The sequence below is a fragment of the Ictidomys tridecemlineatus genome, chromosome 1, assembly GCF_052094955.1.
Source record: "Ictidomys tridecemlineatus isolate mIctTri1 chromosome 1, mIctTri1.hap1, whole genome shotgun sequence".
NCBI classification, from domain to species: domain Eukaryota; kingdom Metazoa; phylum Chordata; class Mammalia; order Rodentia; family Sciuridae; genus Ictidomys; species Ictidomys tridecemlineatus.
This window is the reverse complement of record NC_135477.1, coordinates 39,964,096-39,969,783: the sequence shown is the minus strand read 5'-3', so window position 1 is coordinate 39,969,783 and position 5,688 is coordinate 39,964,096. Positions and strand designations below refer to the sequence as shown.

The following is a 5,688-nucleotide window of genomic DNA, read 5'->3' as shown; positions in this document are numbered from 1 at the left end:
TCTTAGTCTTGTGAGGGATCTCCATACTGCTTTCCAAAGTGATTGTATTAATTTTCAGTCATAATAACAATGTTTAATGAACCTTTCCTCTACATCCTTATGAGAAATTATTATTTGTATTGTTGATGGCTGACATTCTAATTGGAGTGAGATGAAATCTCAGTGTGGTTTTGATTTGTATGTCACTGATTTCTAAGAATGGTGAACATTTTTTCACTTGTTGGCCATTTGAATATCTTTGTAAAATGTCTTGTTAGATCATTTGCCTATTTATTGATTGGATTATTTGATTCTTTGGTGTTAAATTTTTTGAGTTTCTTATATATTCAGGTTATTAGTCTCAAACTGAAAAAGTAGCTGGCATTTTTTTTTCTCCCGTTTTGCAGGCTTTCTGTTCATGCCCTTAATTGTTCACTTTGCTGTCCAGAAGCCTTTTAACTTGATGTCATCCCACTTATTGATTCTGAGTTTTATTTCTTGAGCTTTAGATGTCTTGTTAAGGAAGTTGGCACCTTCACCAACATGTTGAAACTGCAACGTAGAAAATGTTTTCTTCTAGCAGTTGCAGTGTTTCTAATTACTAGGTGTTTAATCCACTTTGAATTGATTTTTGTGCAACACGAGAGATAGTGATCTAGTTTAATTCTTCTACATATGGATATCCAGTTTTCACACCAGGATTTATTGAAAAGGCTATCTTTTCTTCAACATTATGGTTTTGGCCCTTCTGTCGGGGGAATCTGATGATTGTATCTATGTTGATTTGCCTCTATGTCTTCTGTTCTACTCCATTCATCTCCATGTTTGCTTTTATGCCAATCTGATGGCATATAATACCTCTGTAGTAAATTTGAGATTGGGTATGGTGATGCCTCTAGCATCATTCTTATAGATCAAAAATGCTTTGGCTATTCTTTTATTATTTCATAAGAATTTAAGGACTATTTTTCTAGTTCTGTGAAGAATGTCTTAGGTATTTTGATGGGGATTGCATTGAATTTGTAGAATGATTTTAGCCATATGGTCATTTTGACAACATCAGTTTTGTTTATTCAAGAGTAAGGGAGATCTTTCTATTTTCTAGTGTCTCCTTCAAATTCTTTCCTCGGTGTAATATAGTTTTCATTGTGGAAATCTTTCACCTCCTTGGTAATACTTATTTTTCAGGTATTTTGCTTTGTGAGACCATTGTGCATGGAATTGTTTTTCTGATCTAAAAATAAGAACTGTTTCATGAATTCGAACTTTATCCTTGCACAGGGGCCATTGCTAATTTCTGTGTCATTCCAATTTTAGTATATGTCCTGCTAAAACAACACAGAAATACAGTACATAAAGTGGGGCTGCTCTCAGTGAAAACAAATAGGGAGATGTCAAGAAATGTGTTCCTTGTTCTTGCCCTCTCATCCCATGGGATATAATGCTTATTAGTTTTGTGCCCTTGGGCAAATTATTTCCTTTTCTGTGTTCAGTTTTCTTGTCAGCAAAGTGGAATGTCCCTTTACTCATAAAGTTTCTGAACAAATGACTATGCAATGTGGACAAGACATCCTATATATGTCCAGTGGATATTCATTAGATGTCCTTTATTTGTTTTTCCCTTTCCTGTCTGAGCCCCTATACACCTAGATAAAGAAGAAATTTTCTGTGTTGGTCTTTGGGCCATGATCTTCTATTATGATCTGATCAAAAGGAATATTTGAAGTATTTCTTTGGTCTGTGACATTTTCTTAAATCAGTATTTCTCAATAAGGATGCTATTGGCATTGAGGTAAGAAAATTAATTGTGTAGAGTTCTTACAAACAATTAGGTTGCCTACTCTCTAAATATTGCCCACTAAATGCCAATAGTAAATCCATCATTATAACGACAACAAACAATCAGCAAAATGTCCTTACACATTTCTAGTCGTTCTTTTCATTGTAAACCACCATGAAATTTTTCAACATCTTTCAAGAGTCTACTTATTTATTTGTTTATTGTGATCTCACACAGTAGAACAAAACATTTATAAATTACCTTTTACAGACTAGATTTAACTTAGGATTTTTTAAAGATAAATCTTCTCTTCTTCACATATTATTATAAACAAGATTTGGTCCAGGTCAACTAGAGTGTGTATGTAAGTACCATCTGCCCTTTCAGTTACTGATGTTTAATTAGCTTTAAGAATTAAAAAACAATAATAATTTAAACATCATTCCATCTATCCCTGCAAGACAGCTGCAACTCCAACTATCTCTTACAAGGTGCATTTCACCTGTACACTAGAAACTAAAAAAACAGAAACTGGGTTCACACTGTCTACAGGCATCTTTAGAAAAAATATCAGAATTTACTCATTAGGTTTTCTGATTAAGGAATAACTAGAAATTCTTTAAAATTATATGGAAGCTAACTTTTACTTTCTCCCAAACTAAAATAACCCCGAATTTTGTTTTATTTAAAGAATAACTGCATTTTTCTTCTATACTGAGTCTCTTAATTTCTGCAACTAGAAGTTGGAATATACTCAGCCTTTGACTCTTCAAATTAAGTTGTTATTTTCTTTTAAGGCTTCCATTCCCACCTAAAGTAACTCCTCTGTCATTCTGTTTTAAAATCTAAGTGATCTGTTTTATTATTGGCTAACTTTCTATTTCCATTTGTTAGCTACCTTTATTTCTCAGCTGTTTTTTGTAGAGCAGATGACTGATAAGCATTTTGAAAACAATGAATAAGCACAACTTCTTGACTCATTTTATCAACCCCATCATCTCTGTAACTTCAGTTTATCAACACCTATTTGTTGTTATCTCTGAAAACAAATAGGCCCTTGTAAGGAGCATCTTCCATAGACATGCTGAGACATGCTGGGAATCGGTTGAGTTGATGACCATAAGGAACAGCAGCCATTGAACTGCTTAGTCATGTCTGCTTGCAATTGACAAAGAGCTGTAAGGGGCACTAGCCCTAGGCATGCTTAGAAATGCCTTGTTACAGTTAATAGGGAGCACAGTTCCATGGACATGTATAAAGAACAAGGGCAGCTGCAATTATAACACCTCATAGACATAAATGGACATTGACTTTCACTGTGTATAACCAATCAACAATGTGCACCACCATTGGAACTGTATTTAATTGCTGGTCCTGTCACATTGAAGACTTTGTGCTCCAAGAACGTTGATGAGACTGGCCACCTTATTGTCTATCCCTGGGCTGACTCCACCATTCCCTGGTATCCAGCCATCAGCTGGAGAGAAACTCCAGATAAGGACAACGTCTGCTCTTTAGCTCAGAGTAGTAGCTGTGTGGCATCAGAGATATTTGGGGGCTTGTGGTTGCCCTAGGCTAGTGTGATTTGCTTATAGTGTTTAATTAGTGTGCATTGAATGTTAGTTGGGATGCTCCCGCACACCCAATACTTTTTGCATTAATTGTTTATATTTGATGATTGGTGTGATTGAATATAGGCTTGCACTTAAAGACAATCCACCTCTGAATAATTATTAATAGTGCTGCTCATAACAGTCCTGTCCCCCAGGTACTTGGCATTCCTGAACTGAACTTTTCATGTTGGGGTTACCATACATTTTCATATAATCTCATTATCATAACTGACATTTTTACCTGTGCAGTGTGGGTAGTAGGTGTGTGGAAACTTTATCATGCCTACACTTGGCAAGGGAATCCATCCCTCTCTCACGTTACTGCAAATCAGAAGACTATGCAGTCAGTCACACTATGGAGAAGCAGTATGGCCACAGCCCAATGGCCTGAGGCAACCACTAAGCAGCTGTCAGAGGGAATCACAAATACTTAGTTTGTCCTTTTGGTGCCAGTGACTGATTTTTGATCTGGCTTCTCAACAACAATAACAAAAAACTACTGAGAGTTTTTCCATAGATCTCCAAACCTCCAAAATGAATCCCTGCAGACTCAAGTAGAATGAGTCCCTCTACCAGACAGACAGAAAATGAGGAAGCCATACAGCTGATGTGCCAGTCCAGCAATTCCATTCCAGAAAATGGCATCCTCATCTTCATCGTGTGACGTGTGACTCCCTACATCCTGAGGAACAAGATAGGTACTATTATTGAGATAAAGGAATAAGAACATAAATGTACACACTTATACACAAAACATAAGCACATAGAATCTAATACTGTGTAGCTGCAGTAGACACATCTCTATTAAAGATCTGTTTGACCTTGGCTGACTAGAAATTCATGGTTGTCAAGAGATGGAATGTTGGAGGTCAAGAGCTCAAATTATCTTGTGCTGTTTTAGCCCCTTAATAGTCATCTACTTTCAACCTCTGTGTCTGACCTAATATTCCTGTGACTATTATGTAAACCTCTCAGGATGTAGCACTAAGCTTAGCAAACCTCATGTTTCTCCCAACACCAAAGCCAACCATGCTAGAAGATAAACATCTTAAACGAATGGAAAATATTTCTCCACTTAGGGGTAGCTTACTGAACCTAATGTCCTCATCGATGTGTTTGTTGAATGCTTGTTTATAATTTTCTTTGTTCTTTGGCTTCAACAGCTCATGCTTCCTCTTTCACAAAATAGAACATATTTTTTCAGGGTAACTTGAACCTGTGTTCCTAGCCCATCCTCACTCATATTTGGCTCAAAATGTTGTTAATTCCTTTAAAGCAGAGTTATTGGGAGTCAACGTTTCGGTTGCAAAGTGAGGTCATGGATTTTTAGGTGAAAACTCCTACGTTAATGCACCTTCCAGGGACTTAAGGAGTTTCAGAAACTTTCATCAAGAATTCAAAGGCAGGCCTGGGAAGTCATGGAATGTGTTATCAGGGTCAAAGTTTCTACTGGCAACCCCTGAGAGGGCCATGTGTGAAGCTGTGAAGGCAAAGCCAAAGATGAAATGGAGACTCCAGGAAGTAGAAGACTGCTGGTGACCAGTGACAACAGTTCTGTTTTTCCGGCTGTTAAAGATTGAACACCGTAGAAATGTCCAGGCAAGCATAGAGAGCAAGTTTTATTTAAAGAATAGAAAACAGACTTCTCCCCAGAGAAAAGGACACAGGGTTGGTACCCAAAGAAGTGGGAGAGTTTCCTGCTCCTTGTATGAATTTTAGGTTCTCTTTGTTCTCCAGCCCTCTTCTCCCCTTATCTTGCCCCTTTCCTCTCCTCATCCTGAGAGTGGGAGCAGTGGCTGTGGTGGCCAAAAGGTGAGGAATAAATGTGCAGGGTAAGGGTCAAATGGAGGAGTGATCCAGGCAGGAAACTAACAACCCAGGAGGTATTAGCTAACCACTTTTACAACTCCCTGCCTTCCTGAGGCAGGTTGCCTTAGCAACAGGTTGGAACTGGAGCAGGGGCGAAGGACTTTAGAGGGAGAGGGAAAGGGCAGCATTTCATATATATATATATTTTGCAACCAGCCCCCACCTTCCTGATCAGACACAATTATTTATTATCTATATTGACTGTCTGTTTGTCCTCTGATTTCCACAGGAATGTGGAATATCTGCTTAGGAAAGTGGCAGGCTATGAACACAACCAGCTTAAGAGAGAGGCCATCTAGGCTGTAACCAGCAAGGCCTTAGGGGCACTGAGGCTCAAGCCTTTTGGGGACTCACATCAGACCATTGCATGCCCCGAGTGTTGAATATGGAGTTACAGGACTTAATATTTGCCCAGCATGATTTTAGTCTTGCTTTGGTCACAATTCT

The 5,688-nt window shown here is 38.0% G+C and overlaps 1 non-coding gene across 1 annotated transcript; it reads right to left on the bottom strand.

The window, feature by feature from the left end:
* Positions 1-1,215: 1,215 nt before the first annotated feature.
* LOC120885947 (U6 spliceosomal RNA) lies at positions 1,216-1,317 on the bottom strand. The gene has a single exon (XR_005728741.1). It is a non-coding gene; the product is annotated as a U6 spliceosomal RNA (small nuclear RNA).
* Positions 1,318-5,688: the final 4,371 nt, after the last annotated feature.